Source organism: Mobula hypostoma, chromosome 10, assembly GCF_963921235.1.
Source record: "Mobula hypostoma chromosome 10, sMobHyp1.1, whole genome shotgun sequence".
Classification (NCBI taxonomy): Eukaryota; Metazoa; Chordata; class Chondrichthyes; order Myliobatiformes; family Myliobatidae; genus Mobula; species Mobula hypostoma.
Genome location: NC_086106.1, coordinates 24,173,138 through 24,190,622, shown reverse-complemented (window position 1 = coordinate 24,190,622; position 17,485 = coordinate 24,173,138).

Below are 17,485 nucleotides of genomic sequence, written 5' to 3'. Positions count from 1 at the left end.
GTTCCCACTTAACCTCATTCCTCTCCCTATGATTAATATGTGTACACTTGTATCCTTGGGAAAAGACTATGATCATCTAATTGTAACTATAACTGCAGGATTTTATAACGCTCAATATGATCATCCGTTTTTTTTTCAATACAAAAAAACAAGTGTCTACCTATTTGCACTTCTAATTGACTCCCGTTTCTTTACATCCGTTAACATCATGTGAATATTTATTGCTCCGTCTGTAGCTTATTCATTATTTCATCAAGCAAGTCTTCATCCTTACTTAGTCATTCGGCTTAGTTAGGCAGTTGTAGGCCATTCTCAGTCCAAATGATATTGTGGCGCTCCGAGGGATTGATCGACAGGCGCAGAAGCATTCCTAGTGGACGGCACTATTTATTGCCGTTGCTTTCAAATGCATTTATGAGATGATACTGAGATGTTCAAGCTCATTTCGTATTATATTTTCGCTTGTGTTGCACTGTTATCGCTTGTGTGTTTGTGTGTCTCCTTGATTGTAACGGGGGTGTGCAATAATCACCTACTTCGTCTGTATATGACTGCGGACTCATAGCGTCCGGACTTTTTTGTACTTGTTGCAATAAAATCGCTAGTTGAGATAAAAGCGTTTTTTTTTTCTCGTCTGTTAACATGCCCAACGTTCGCCACATTGGTTTCGCTAGTGGGATCTCAAACTGAAGAGATAGGACTTAGGATGGTGCTCTTTAACATCCACGGAAGCTTTCGCAGCTCTCACAAAGAGCACACAACGCCACAGTCATGAGCGGACAGGCAACGCGGCATGGAGAACCAACGCAATGGTATAAAGAGTAGGACCAACGGGCCCAAGTAATAGACTCAACAATGTCCACCGTGAATCTCCATTGATACAATACAATCCGTTCCCCTGTTCTTCACCAGATGCAAGCTAACTTGCCACAGGGAGTAACAGCCGGAGCACTAACTTGCTTTGGAGGTGGAAGTGTTGTCCTCAATGGCCGTTCTTAGTCTAAGGCCATATGAGCAGCGTAGCTACAGGGACTTCTGTGTGGCGCTGGAAAACGTTTCGATCAGTGCCCATCGGGGAAACGTTGAGCGTGAAACTTGTAAACAGGTCGTTCCGGAGTGGGGGGTTGAGGTTTGAGAGAAGCCGGCTGAGGGGCGGAGGGTGGATGGAGTTTGCAGCAGATATCCTCTTCTGTGCTAGGCCTGGCTACCACAATGCCCTCCTGCGTTCCTGGAACAGCATTCCCTCCACTCTTATTTGAAGACGCCGATGCTGGAGGGTCTGTGACAGCACATTCCTCTGACATCACAATCATATCTGGCAGTGGTCCTGGCAGAGTCGGTGGGATTGTAGCAATTTTAGCTGCTCAGGTCGATCCAACGTCGGCCAAGACCGCTACAAAATATCTCCCTTATTGGCTCCCCGCTTGGAGCTTTTGGGTGAAATGCAAGTCGGATTAATGGAATGCGTGGTTCAAGGCATCTGATAGCATTCATTGGTGGACACAAGGTCAACCATCACCATCTTCTGTTGGGATGTCCTCCAAGACAGGGACCAGTTATCTCCCGTCACAGCCGACTGTGCGGCGATGAGAAGGAAGAGGTGGCTACGCAACGCATTGGGGAAAACACAGTGAAGCACGAGGTGTGGTATACAGGACACTTGTTTCATTGACCTGCACATGTTGACTCGTTGTGGTCTCGTTTAAGGAAAAAAAAACACTCGATCTTAGCGCTGAATCTATGATTATCCCGCATGGCATTTCCAGGAAGTGGACAAAGCCGGTGCTGAAACAACCACCACCGGTCACCCACGCAGACCACATTGCGCCTTTCATCAGTAATCTTTTATGCGCATCAGGACGACATAGGTAGTACTACTGCGGGGTCTTCGAGCGACAGTGTCAATCTGTGCTAGGGCTGCGAGAGAGGAGCAGTGGAAGCGTTGTTCAGGTCGACCATCTCGACATCTTCGCAGCCAAATTCGAGGATTGCAGACGCACGTGGTTTGTCCAAGAGCATGCCCAGCGCCTGGCCCTCGCCAACAGCCAGGCACGGGGCCAGTAGATTGATGAAATGGCAGAGACTAGCATCACCGAATCATTTCACAGCCCTTGGACAGCCCCAGCGAGGTTGAGGAGGACGAAAGACAGGTCGTGCATGACCCAGAAGGGCTCCGTCCATTGCCACGAATTCAACTTCAATTTGGACTGCATGGCATGTTCGGTCTAGTTCAGCTTTTTTGATCTACGCAGTGACTACTGGCAGGTGAACTGGCTCGTAGGGTCCAAACCTGGACTGCCATCACCACTGATGAAGCAATGCCGCATGGCCATCTAACGTCTCGACTACATTCAGGAGAATTCTGGACAGAATGCTGACTGACATTTCACGGAGTCCATGTGTCATCATTTGGATGTTCTCTCCGTGCTGTCCGTCGTTTCATATGTTGTCCTACATAAATCAGAGAAGGTCTTTAACGCCATCCCACAGGTGAACCTGTGCCTCAATCCCGAACAATACAGCCTGCTGTGCCACCAGACAATGTTCTCGGGGCATAGGTTCAGTGCGGAAGGAGTGTCGACGGTTCCGAAAATCGCATATTTCTGGGGTCTGCTATCATATTTTGCCCGTTTATTAGGTACTTAGCCTCTTATCTAGTACCCTGCACTAGCTCAGAGAGAAGGGGTGTCTCTTCTCCTGTACTAACAACTGCGCTGCCTCCTTTGACCAGCTCCGAACTGCGTTCACTGCGGTCCTGGAGTTAGGGTACCTGATCCAACACGCCCCTATTATTGCTGACGCAGACGCCAGCAATGGCGTGATCGGCAAAATGCTGTGACAGGAACGGGGCAAACACGAACATGCTGTGCAGTGCATCAGTTACAATGAGCGGAACGGTTGTGTCACACGCGGAAAGATGTTGACCGTGGTCCAAGATCTCTTCGACCCGTCCCTAACACTGTGGTCGACGATTCCTGCTCAGCACGGAGTTTGCGTCGCTATTTGGCAGTTGAGGTTCCGCTGCCCAGTTGGCCAGCTGGTGCCGTCTATTGGAAGTTCACTGGAACGACGCTTTAGACATGTAACCCGGCACTTGAAATCATCACGACAACGCTGACACCCGTTCCTATGAGGCCAGCGGAGCCACGTTCAGGACGCTTTAGCGCTCCTTACTGTAACAACCGGCAGCGATCTACTCACTATGGATCTCCCGCAGCTGCGAAGGTGCAGACAATTAATCCCGTGCCGGCCAATGTGAACATATGGCTAACAATGGGATGGTGACCGGTCTGGAAACAGGTCTCCGCTTGCTTCCAGAACCTAAAGCTCCGTCCTGTCTCTGCGACACGTTGCTGATGCACAGTGAGTTATTCTTCCAGGTGATGACAGTCATCGCCTGCGGCGTGTGGTTCACAGGAGGTCAGCTCCACTGTGCAGAGTTCGGTGCGCAGGTTGGGAGGGACTGGCCATTTCTGATCTCCAAAGACGTTCGGCAGGCTGAGAGAGCTCTCCTATTGATATGGGTGTAGGCATTTCGTGCACTGCTGCGAATCTGGCACATCTCAAAACGGGCCTGGCCGCCGGTCCTATTTGTTAATATAGCAGTGCTTCGTGGGGGTCCCAGAGCAGCATGCAGAGGCAGGCATCGTTGGCCCCTTCCCATATTCTAACTCTGTGAAACACTATGTTGTCGTGGTTTTTCATTAATTCACGAAGAGGTTAGACGCGTTGGCGAAGAGCACCAGCACTGAGAGACTGGCAGAGGAGTTCCTCGGCGACCCTGACAAACTCCACATTGACCCGGGGCGCAGTTTTGACGCTTATATGTTTATTGAGGACTGCAGGCAGCTGGGAAACACCAATAAGCGGACCACCCCACTCCCTCACAATGTGATGGGCTGCTGGGTTTAATTAACCACATCCTGGCTACGACGCTTGCTCTCGTCGCTTTCCGGCATCAGCACGATTGCGATCACTAATAAAACCTTAATACCGTGGGCATACTGGACAGCAGTTCAAGAAAGCATGGGGTATACAGAGATTTTGCATATGGTCGGGTGTGGAGTGCAGAGGCTGGAGGATCTGATGATGCGCCCACATTCTGCGTAGTCAGAGATGATGATCATGGACAAGGATAGATCTGGTCCTAGGGTTGAGGTTCTTAACTGGAAGTAGGCCAAATTTGAAGAAATGAGAAAGGATCTAAAAAGCGTGGATTGGGACAGGTTGTTCTCTGGCATGGATGTGATCGGTAGGTCGGAGGCCTTGAAAGCAGAGATTTCGAGAGTGCAGAATTTGTATGTTCCTGTCAGGATTAAAGGCAAGGTGAATAGGAACAAGGAACCTTGGTTCTCAAGGGATATTTCAACTCTGATAAAGAAGAAGAGGGAGTTGTATGACGTGTACAGGAAGCAGGGAGTAAATAAGGTGCTTGAGAAGTATAAGATGTGCAAGAAAATACTTAAGAAAGAAATCAGGAGAGCTAAAAGAAGACATGAGGTTGCCTTGGAAGTCAAAGTGAAGGATAATCCAAACAGCTTTTACAGGTATACTAGGAGAAAAAGGATTGTAAGCAATAAAATTGGTCCTCTTGAAGATCAGAGTTGTCGGCTATGTGCGGAACCAAATGAAATGGGGAAGATCTTAAATAGTTTTTTTTTGCGTCTGTATTTACTAAGGAAACTGGCATGAAGTCGATGGAATTAAGGAAAACAAGTAGTGAGATCATGGAAACTGTACAGATCGAAAAGGAGGAGGTCCTTGCTGTCTTGAGGAAAATTAAAATGGATAAATCCCCGGGACCTGACAGGGTGTTCCCTTGGACCTTGCATGAGATTAGTGTTGAAATTGCAGGGGCCCTGGCTGAAATATTTAAAATGTCGCTGTCTACAAGTGAGGTGCCGGAGGACTGGAGAGTGGCTCATGTTGTTCCGTTGTTTAAAAAAAGGATCGAAAAATAATCCGGGAAATTATAGGCCAGAAAGTTTAACGTCGGTAATAGGTAAGTTATCGGGGGGAGTACTAAGAGACAGAATCTACAAGCATTTGGATAGACAGGGACTTATTAGGGAGAGTCAACATGGCTTTGTGCGTGGTGGGTCATGTTTGACCAATCTATTGGAGTTTTTCGAGAAGGTTAACAGGAAAGTGGATGAAGGGAATGCAGTGGATATAGTCTACATGGACTTCAGTAAGGCTTTTGACAAGGTCCCGCATGGGAGGTTAGTTCGGAAAATTTAGTCGCTAGGTATACATGGAGAGGTGGTAAATTGGATTAGACATTGGCTCGATGGAAGAAGCCAGAGACTGGTGGTGGAGAATTGCTTCTCTGAGTGGAGGCCTGTGACTAGTGGTGTGCCACAGGGATCAGTGCTGGATCCATTGTTATTTGTCATCTATATCAATGATCTGGATGATAATGTGGTAAATTGGATCAGCAAGTTTGCTGATGATACAAAGATTGGAGGTGTGGTAGACAGTGAGGAAGGTTTTCAGAGCCTGCAGAGGGACTTGGACCAGCTGGAAAAATGGGCTGAAAAATGGCAGATGGAGTTTCATACTGACAAGTGTGAGGTATTGCACGTTGGAAGGACAAACCAAGGTAGAACATACAGGGTTAATGGCAAGGCACTGAGGAGTGGAGTAGAACAGAGGGATCTGGGAATACAGATAAAAAAAATCCCTAAATGTGTCGTCACAGGTAGATAAGGTCGTAAAGAGAGCTTTTGGTACATTGGGCTTTAGTAGTCAAAGTATTGAGTATAAGAGCTGGAATGTTATGATGAGGTTGTATAAGGCATTGGTGAGGCCGAATCTGGAGTATTGTGTTCAGTTTTGGTCATCAAATTACAGGAAGGATATAAATAAGGTTGCAAGAGTGAAGAGAAGGTTTACAAGGATGTTGCCGGGACTTGAGAAACGCAGTTACTGAAAAGGTTTGAATAGGTTAGGACTTTATTCCCTGGAGCGTAGAAGAAAGAGGGGAGATTTGATAGAGGTATATACAATTATGATGGGTTTAGATAGTGTGAATGCAAGCACGTTTTTTTCCACTGAGGCAAGGGGAGAAAAATGAAAACAGAGGACATGGGTTAAGGGTGAGAGGGGGAAAGTTTAAAGGGAACATTAGGGGGGGCTTCTTCACACAGAGAATGGTGGAAGTATGGAATGAGCTGCCAGATGAGGTCGTAAATGCGGTTTCTTTTTTAACATTTAAGAATAAATTGGACAAATACATGGATGGGAGGTGTATGGAGGGATATGGTCCGTGTGCAGGTCAGTGGGACTAGGCAAAAAATGGTTCGGCACAGACAAGAAGGGCCAAAAGGCCTGTTTCTGTGCTGTAGTTTCTATGGTTTCTATGATGCCTCCAGGCGTGTACAGGACTTGGCTTTACTTGGTTTACTTTACGGTTGACTTAGCGGCGGAAGACATACGTGTTGATCCGCGATGACCTTGGCCACCATCGTCCCAGCAGTCTAAAAGAAGATTAAACGTTCCATGTACCCTGCCTCTTGTTTTACCAAACACTACCTCCCACGGGGGGCTCCAGAGATCCCAGCGCCCAAGGCGGCAGCGTCAGCAACCACCGGGATTATTGGATATTATTATGCACGGTCGGTTGCTGTGGACGGTTGAACCCAGGTGGAGGAACGCGGCACTCCAGGAGAGTGGGCAACAGCCGGCCCCTGCATTCTTCGTGTCTAACACTATTTATTGTTCTTTTATATTAAAAAAAACAATTATGTTTACTTTGGTGGGATATGATGGGGTTTCCACGCTTATTTATCGTGTTATACAGTTGTTCGTTTGTATTTCTGGCGATTGTCCTGACTGTAAATAGGGTTTGCAATAATCACTTCCAGTCCTCCTTCCCCCTTCCCTGGTAACTGACTGCCTGTGTTTACTCCTCGGGACATGGCACTCCGGTCAGTTTTTGTGGTTTGTTTCATTAAGAAAGTAATTTGATGTAAAGGCGTTTTTTTTCGTGCCTGTCATCATGGAGCGAATGTTCACCACAATGTTCAATTTCATATAATCCATATGCTATCGTACTTTCATCGAATGACACTCCGGTTTAGAAAAGCAAGTAATGCTGCAAACATTCTTTCATTATATCTAAGTCGAGCGCCTACCTTTTGGCCATTCGCGGGTTTCTAAATTCAGATGTGTGTAGCTGTTGAATGTCAAAGTGAGAGTGAATACCGTTGAGTCCCAGATGTGCTGGGAAACTCAAACAAAACCAATAGTTCCATAACCACTGCCAGGAAGGAAAGGTTTGCTGCGTTCTATTTGGGTAGCCAAAGATTTGGAAGATTTGAGAGATTTGAAAACTCTCTTTCAAATATTGTTCGTGCTTTGGTAGGTTTGTTTTTTGAACAAGTGATTCGCAGAATTATACAGAATATAAGAAGGACCTTCGTTCCAACATCTTTATACCAATAACCACGTATGCATCAATGCTAAAACTGGCCAGCACCTTCCAATCTGTTCGGCATAATCCCACAGCGTTTTACGTCCAGGTGAGCCTGAAATATTGTCAGTTTCTTTGGCTCCACCATCCCTTCCATCGAACGTCACGGACTGTAAACATTAACTGTGTGAAAACAGTATTCACCTTTTCTATTCCGACCCCATTAATAGTCATAGTCATAGTCATAGTCATACTGTATTGATCCCGAGGGAAATTGGTTTTCGTTACAGTTGCACCATAAATAATTAAAAAGTAATATGTAAATTATGCGAGGAAATAAATACAAGACCAGCCTATTGGCTCAGGGTGACTGACCCTCCAAGGGAGGATCTGTAAAGTTTGATGGCCACAGGAAGGGATGAGTTCCTATGACGGTCAGTGTTGCATCTCGGTGGAATGAGTCTCTGGCTGAATGTACTGCTGTGCCCAACCAGTCCATTACAATAGACAATAGACAATAGACAATGGGTGCAGAGGTAGACCATTCTACCCTGAGAGCCTGCACCGCCATTCAGAGATCATGGCTGATCATCTACTATTGATACCCGGTTCCTGCCTTGTCCCCATAACCCTTGATTCCCCTATCCATAAGATACATATCTAGTTCTTTCGTGAAAGCATCCAGAGAATTGGCCTCCACTGCCTTCTGAGGCAGCGCGTTCCACACCTCCACAACTCTCTGAGAGAAGAAGTTCCTACTCAACTCTGTCCTAAATGACCTACCCCTTATTTTTAAACCATGCCCTCTGGTACTAGACTCTCCCAGCATCTGGAACATATTGCCTGCCTCTATCTTGTCCAATCCCTTAATAATATTCTTTGTCTCAATCAGATCCCCCCTCAATCTCCTTATTTCTAGCGTGTACAAGCCCAATCTCTCTAACCTCTCTGCGTAAGACAGTCCGGACATCCCAGGAATGAACCGAGTGAACCTACGCTGCACCTCCTCCACACCTAGGATGCCCTTCCTTAACCCTGGAGAGCAAAACTGCACATAATACTCCAGGTGTGGTCTCACCAGGGCCCTGTACAAATGCAAAACGATTTCATTGCTCCTGTACTCAATTTCCTTTGTAATAAAGGCCAAAATTCCATTAGCCTTCTTCACTGCCTACTGCACTTGCTCATTCACTTCAGAGACTGATGAATAAGTACTCCTAGACCGCTTTGTATTTCTACCTTACCTAACTCCACACCGTTCAGATAATAATCTACCTTCCTGTTCTTGCTCCCAAAGTGAATAACCTCACACTTATTCACATTAAACGCCACCTGCCAAGTTTCTGCCCACTCACCCAGTCTATCCAAGTCACCTTGAATTATCCTAACATCCTCATCACATGTCACACTACCACGCAGCTTAGTATCATCAGCAAACCTGCTGATGTTATTCACAATGCCTTCCTCTAAATCATTGACGTAAGTCGTAAACAGCTGTGGTCTCAATACCGAGCCCTGTGACACCCCACTAGTGACCACCTGCCATTCCGAGAAACACCCATTCACTGCTGCCCTTTGCTTTCTATCAGCCAACCAGTTTTCCATCCATGTCAATATCCTCCCCACAATGTCATGAGCTCAGATTTTACCCACCAATCTCCTATGTGGTACCTTATCAAATGCCTTCTGAAAGGCAAGGTACACCACATCCACTGGATGTCCCGTGTCTATCTTCCTGGTTACATCCTCAAAAAACTGCAATGGATTAGTCAAGCAGGATTTGCCCTTGGTAAATCCTTACTGGCTCGGCCCAGTCCTATCACTGCTATCAAGATATGCCGTTATTTCATCTTTGATAATGAACTCTATCATCTTCCGCACTACTGATGTTAGGTTAACAGGGCAAAAGTTCTCTGTTTTCTCCCTCCCTCCTTTCTTAAAAACTGGGATAACATTTGTCATTCGCCAATCCTCAGGAATTGATCCTGAATCTAAGGAACATGGGAAAATGATCACCAATGCATCCGCAATTTCCAGAGCCACTTCCTTTTGTACCCGAGGATGCAGACCATCTGGACCTTGTAATTTGTTAGCCTTCAGTCACATCAGTCTACTCATCACTGTTTCCTTCCTAATGTCAATAAGTTTCAGTTCCTCTGTTACTCTATATCCTTGGCCCATCCATACATCTGAGAGATTGCTTGCGTCTTTCCTAGTGAAAACAGATCCAAAGTACTTATTAAATTCTTCTGCCATTTCTCTGTTTTCCATAACAATTTCTCCCAATTCATTTTTTCAAGGGCCCAGGGTTTCAAGGGTTACTGTTCTTAACTATCTTATTTTTCTTCACATACCTAAAAACAATTTTGCTATCTTCCTTTATATTCCTAGCTAGCTTGCGTTCATACCTCATTTTCTCTCCCTGTATAACCTTTATAGTTAAGTTCTGTTGCTCCTTAAAATTTCCCAATCATCCGTCTTCCCACTCACCTTAGCTCTGCTATACATCTTTATTTAATGCTATGCTATCTCTGACTTCCTTTGTCAACCGCTGTGGCCACTTTCCCCCCTTTGAATCCTTCCTTCTCCGGGAGATGAATTGATTTTGCACCTTGTGCATTATTCGCAAGAATACCTGCCATTGATGTTCCACTGTCTTTTCTGCTAGGACATCCGACCAGACAACTTTGGTCAGCTCCTCCCTCATGGCTCCATGGTCTCCTTTGTTCAACTGCAATACTGAAACTTCTGATCTGGCCTTAACCCTCTCAACTTGCAGATAAAAACTTATCGTATTATGCTCACTACCTCCTAGTGGCTCCTTTACTTCAAGATCACTTATCAAATCCTGTCCATTGCACAACACTAAATCCAGAATAGCCTTACCCCTGGTCGGCTCTCGTACAAGCTGGTCCAAAAATGCATCCCGTAGGCACTCTACAAACTCCCTATTCTGGGGTCCAGTACCAACCTGAATTTCCCAGTTCACCTGCACGTTGAAATCCCCCATAACCGCTGCGACATTTCCTTTGCCACATGGCATTGTTAACTCCCTATTGAACTTGCACCGAATATCCATGCTACTGTTTGGGGGCCTGTAGATAACATCAATTAGGGTCTTTTTGCCCTTACTGTTCCTCAGTTCTATCCACACTGACTCTACTTCTCCTGATTCTATGCCCAGCCTCCCACCCTTGCAAGGGACTGAATGTCAATCCTCACCAACAGGGTCACCCACCTCCTTGCCTACCTTTCTGTCTCTTCGATAGCACGTATACCTTTGTACATTCAATCCCCAGGTCTGATCGCCCTGTAGCCATGTCTCCGTTATCCCAACAGCATCAGAGTTACCCATTCGCAACTGAGCATCAAGCTCGTCCGCCTTATTTCTGACACTTCGTGCATTCAGATATAGAATGTTAACCCATTTCTCCTCTCCCTGTTTAAATCGCTGCCTATTGTGCATAACGCAGCTCCCCGAACTCTCACCGGGCTATACTCCCCTTGAATGTTGTTGTCCTTCTTAAATTTACTTACTCTTTCTGCACATTCTACTTACTCTTTTTGCACATTACATAGTGGATGGGAGACATTATCCAAGATGACATGCAACTTGCACAGCATCCTCTTTTCAAATAATACCTTCAAAGAGTCCAGTTCCATCCCCACAACATCACTGTCCTTCCGAATGAGTTTGCTGATTCTGTTGGTGTCTGCTATCCTCAGCCTGCTGCCCCAGCACACAGCAGCAAACATGATAGCACTGGCCACCGCAGACTCGTAGAACATCCCAAGCATCGTCCGACAGATGGTAAAGGACCTCAGTCTCCTCGGGAAATAGAGACGGCTCTGACGATTCTTGTAGACAGCCTCAGTCTTCTTTGACCAGTCCAGGTTATAGTCAATTCGTATCCCCGGGTATTTGTAATCCTCCACCATTTCCACACTGACACCCTGGATGGAAACAGGGGTCACCGGTACCTTAGCCGTCCTCAGGTCTACCACAAGCTCTTTAGTCTTTTTTACATTAAGTTGCAGATAATTCTGCTCACACCATGCGACAAAGTTTCGTACCGCAGCCCTGTACTCAGCATCATCTCCCTTGCAGATGCATCCAACTATGGCAGAGTCCTCAGAAAAGTTCTGAAGATGGCAAGCATCTGTGCAGTAGTTGAAGTCCGAGATGTGAATGGTGAAGAGAAGGGGAGACAAGACAGTCCCCTGTGGAGGCCTAGTGCTGCTGATCACCCTGTCGGGCACACAGTGTTGCAAGCACACGTACTGTGGTCTAACAGTCAGGTAATCATGAAACCATGACACCAGGAAAGCATCAACCTGCATCACAGTCAGCTTTTCCCCCAACAGAGCAGGGCGGATGCTGTTGAACGCACTGGAGAAGTCAAAAAATATGACCCTCACAGTGGTCGCTGGCTTGTCCAGGTGGGCGTAGACACGGTTCAGCAGGTAGACGATGGCATCTTTAACTCCTAGTCAGGGCTGGTAGGCGAACTGGTGGGGATCTAAGTGTGGCCTAACCATCGGCCGGAGCAGCTCCAGAACATGTCTCTCCAGGGTTTTCATGATGTGGGAGGTCAATGCTTCTGGTCTGTAGTCATTGAGGCCGCTTGGGCGCAGCGTCTAATACTTCGTTTAAATCTACATCGGAAATTGGAGTTTTCTAAATAAACTGGACAATGAATACTTTGTTTCCTGGATACGTTTGCCTGGTTCCTTTGGAATTTGTCGCACTGATCTTGATTGGAACGATAGATTATTCCCATCACGCACTATTATTTTGAAATCAACCTGTAGAATTTCAATTGATAATTGAAGTCAGTTGAGATGTTGCCCACGATATAAGCTGCGATGTTTTAATGCTTCAGCACGGCGGATGCTGCCTGCTGCAGCTTTGTCGAAAATCACCAAACACCGTTCTATGCATTGCCTTTACCAGTATCTTTATTTGCGGTCATGTCGACGTTCATGGTCTTGGTTCATGTGTGCACATTGTAATAAAGTGAATTTATTCTTTTGAGTATATGGGACAGCAAAATTTCTCGCCAAATTTGTAACAGTTTCGGTATCTTCTGTTATATCTGTGGTGAGTATACACTTTATGTCGAAAGATGGAGAATGACACTGTTTATAAAGAAAATTCATGAGCTCCATTTTGAGTGCAACATTTGCGACTGAGTCAAAGCCTCGATTCCTCACGTGTGCTGTACAACATATGCCGTCGATGAGAGAGCTCGTCGAAGAGGTGCACGGAAGTTGTTGATGTTCGGTGCCCTGATGATATGGCGAGAGCGGAAGGATTATGTGACAGACTGCTACTTTTGTCTGACCAGTGTGTCTGGTTTATCTGCTTAAAAGAAGAAATCAATTGAATACATCAATCTCCCATCAGCAGGAGACCCATAACATATGATAATAATCATTAATATCAAAGTCTGCAAGACATCTTGTCCAGAGGAGGCAGATGAACATACCATAATGCACGTGCCAGTAATGAGAATCGATACAGATACTATACAGAGTTTGTCAATTTTATGTCCACTGAGTCTCATCTGATACCTCAAACTGAATTAAATGTGATTTGGAGAGTTAAGAGGGTGGGACAACTGAACTACACAGTATAGCATTCCGATTCAGTTTCAATCATCAGAAACACATAAGGGACAAGCAACAAGCAACACCGCACAGTTTCCAGCATCCTGTCACGTAATCTTACCCGTTTCTTGTCCATTGTACAGCTTGTGAAGGGATATATATTGTTTGGCAAACGACCGATTTCGTCTTGATAAATTACAAATCCAATTTCTAAACGGCATTGTGATATATATATATATATATATATATATATATATATATATATATATATATATAAGTGTGTGTGTGTGTGTGTGTGTGTATGTATATGTATATATCACAATGCCGTTTAGAAATTGGATTTGTAATTTATCAAGACGAAATCGGTTGTATGCAAAACAATTGTTGCGCCATGATAGAGAGTACAACTATGGTAGGTAGTGTGTAGTGAATAAAGCAAGGTTTTAATAGAGAAATAGAGGTCATTTAAAGGTGAAATTTTGAGGGTACAGGATCCTTATGTTCCTGTTAGGTTGAAAGGAATTGTTAAAAGTTTGAGAAAGCCATGGTTTTCAAGGGATATAGGAAACTTTTTTCGGAAAAGGAGAGGAATCTACAATAAATATAGGCAGCTTGGAGTTAATGAGTTGCTCGGTGCTTCCTCGCGTCTGTTTCTATCAAATCAGGATGGTGCATCCTATTTCACAGATACGATATCAATGCGGAACAGCCGCGCCCGATGCGTGGCGCCGCCATCATCTCCTTGACGTCAGTGGTGGGTAAATTTATGGAAACTATCCTTCGAGATGGAATATATAATTATCTGGATAGACCGCGTTTGAATAGGAACAAACAACATGAATTTGTGCGTGGAAGGTCATGTTTGACAAATCTTATTGATTTTTTTTGCGAGGTTACTAGGAAAGTTGACGAGGGTAAAGCGGTGGATGCTGTCTATATGGACGTCTGTAAGACATTTGACAGGGTTCCACACAGAAGGTTAGTTAGGAAGGTTCAATCGTTAGGTATTAATATTAAGTAATAAAATGAATTCAGCAGTGGCTGGATGGGAGACGTCAGAGAGTTGTGGTGGTTAACTGTGTGTCAGATTGGAGGACGGTGTATAGCGGTGTGCCTCAGGGATCTATACTGGGTCCAATGTTGTTTGTCATATATATTAATGATCTGGGTGATGGGGTAGTAAATTGGATTAATAAGTATGCAGATGATACTAAGATAGGTGGCGTTCAGGATAACGAAGTAGATTTTCAAAGCTTGCAGAGCGATTTAGGCCTGTTAAAAGAGTCGGTTGAAAGATGGCAGATGGAGTTGAATGCTGAGAAATGTAAAGTGCTACATTTTGGTAGGAGTAATCAAAATAGGACATACATGGTAAATGATAAGGCATTGAAGATTTATCCACTTTTGTATTCCTTAACAGCGCCAGTACTTCCTCTTCTTTAATCGTCATACTTTCCATAACCACCCTTCTTGTTTCTTTTGCCTTACACAATTCAGTGTCCTTCTCCTTAGTGAATACCGATTAAAATAAATTGTTCAAAATCTCCCCCATCTCTTTTGGTTCCGTACATAGCCGTCCACTCTGATTCTCTATGGGATCAATTTTATCCCGCACTATCCTTTTGCTATTAATACAACTGTAGAAACTCTCTGGATTTATTTTCTCCTCGTTTCCATGTGAAATTCTCAAATAAATTGCTGATCATGGATTTATTACCAAAGAGGAGTGTACCATAGTTTACAGGTATTGTTAGTAAGCAGAGGTAGCCAGAAGAGATGATAGATAATGTAAGATGCATTGTAGATGCAAGCAGGAAAAAAAAAGAGAAACATTTGGTAGTGTGAATTTGTAGTCAGTTTCTCAATTCGTTGCTGAAAGACTAATGAATTTGACTTAACTGATTTATTAGTTATTCCCACCTTCTTTGGCTACAGTTAACTTCCAAAGCTCTATATTCAATTTTCTTCCGTTCTCATCTGTTTAGTGTATGAACCGCACTCTGAGTTTGTGACTGTATCGTCCCCTGGTAAGCCGTGCATAGTTTATATGTATATGATTGAGGATTTAAGTCTAACTAGCTCTGAGTAAGTGTGTTTACAAGAGGATTGGGTACTTGTGTTGGTGTTTGTCTTCTCCTCGGACGTGTGATGAGCATCTGCTCGCAGCCAGCAAAAGACACAAGAGGGCGCAACATGCTACAAACAACAACACGTTTTTACGGACGTTAATTATGCTGGATTAAATAATAGGGTGCCCATGTACTAGGTTCTAACGAAGTAACTCCCAATTGAAACATCAGTAAGGTTCCTCTTCACAAGGATGGCGTCGGAACTGATGAATATCTTCTGCAGCTTTCATAGAATATAAAATTGGAAACAAAAAACAGCAAATGGACTGTCACTCGGTCAACGAAGAGAAACCAAGCAAATTCACATAATAACGTCAAATTAAACAAACTCATTAGTCTTAAATTTGCCAATCTAAACGCCTCTTTATGACCCTAGGGTTTGCATGTTCACTACCATTACAAACGTTTTCCCAGGCACCACTGTCTGTGGAAAAGGAAGTTTGCCCTGCGCATTGACTCATATATCAGGAGACACAGAAAAAATATATCTAGTCTGGGCCAACCGATCAAGCTGCACCCGGATTATAGACTCATGCACCCATACCATATATTTAATTATCCAAAAAATTCTTATATGATTCAATTCAAATCGCATCAATCACTTGTACTGACAGCTGGTTCCACTCATGATTCTTTTAAGCATTTCATGATTTATCCTTCACCCATGAGCTCTCACGCACGTCTTACACAGCCTTAGTTAAAGGGCCTGCATGCAATTTCCTATTGGTACTCCTATCAATTGTGTATATCTTGATAAAATCTCTCTTCAATCATCTGCTTCATATATATATATATTCCGATATTAGCTGCACACAACAATTATATTGGGTTTTATCAAACATTTAGATAATTTCAACATAACATACCGAGATAAATACTTAGTACATTGATTTATGAGGCTGAGCCTCGTTAATGAATTATTAACCTGCATTCTCAGATTACTTTGTTTTATCGAAATCGTTCTTGTCGTTGTTCTATGTGAAAGGTGGCTGGTCCATCCACTGTGCAACAACTCACACCCGTCAGCATAATATTTAATATGCCATTTTCAGCCCAGGATTCCAGCTGGTCCAGATCACGCTGAATTCTTTGGTAGTGTTCCTCACTGTCTGCTGCTCCTCTAATTTTGTTTTCGTACGCAAAGTTGCTGAGCCGCTAAACCACATGACCCTGTGATTGTTAGTGCAGATGATAACTAATCAATGAATATATCAATGACTAATCGCTGCTGCACTCCTTTAAACAGAGACTCAAATATCTGCTGCCAGCCTCTGCCTTCCTCCGTACGGAAAATGTACAATGCAATTTACAACTTCATCTTCAGCTCCAGGCAACTTAACCGTCGTGGTAAACCTCCATACAAGTGATTTGACGATGACTAGCTAATGGTTATATGGATACAACCCTCTGCCTTCTATTCACCAATATACATGATAACTTCGTCGCAGAAGGACATTACACTGGCTGGACACACCGTACCATCCGCAAACTCAGGCCTACTCTTGCTAAACAGTCCCCGTTTAACAATGGATAATCATATATACAGTGACTCAGAATAACTTCCACGGGCTTTAACCTGGACTGATGTCGTATTCACCGACTTATAATTTCCTGGCCTTTTCTCACCATTGCATAAACAGCGGAGCAATATTAGCTCTCCTCTAACACCCATCCAGGAACTCAGTTATCACGCAGGATGTCAATTTTCACCGACGGTTCGATTACAGACTCTGTCATCTTCCTCAGGAATGATCCCAAGTAATGTCAAGTCATGTGGATATATTTGTAATACCCTGGGAAATCTATGACTGCTAACGGAATATCTTTTTGCAGAAGTAGTATTTGGGTTATGGCTAGAATAATGGATGCTTTGGAATGTGAGCTTGGTCATTTGCTCGGCTGGAGAAGAGTGTGAAGACGCTGGAGAGAACCGGTCGTAAGATATAACCTCGTGGGGAGACAGTGAATCGATGGAGCCAGTAGCCAGATCGACTGAGGATCGCTTAATTGAGCTCCACATGTATAAATATAATGGGTCATTTTGTGTTTTTGTTTTCCTTTCTTTTCCTTACTTGCCCGTTCGTTAAGATTTATAAATACAAATCTATTAATCTTATGCAGTGTGCTCTCTGTTGTTTCTTGCCTCTGAGTTGTAACAGAGTAACGTATAACACAGAATCCATAAACCGGGGTTTGGAATAGGAGAGCCTGCACAATCTCATGAGTTTGGCTGTATTGGGAAATGCTTTCCTAGACTCTCGTAGCCATGGAAACCAGCGGGGTTTCACATATATCCCAGTCTTCTGTCGCTATTAATTGCTTGGTCCTCACC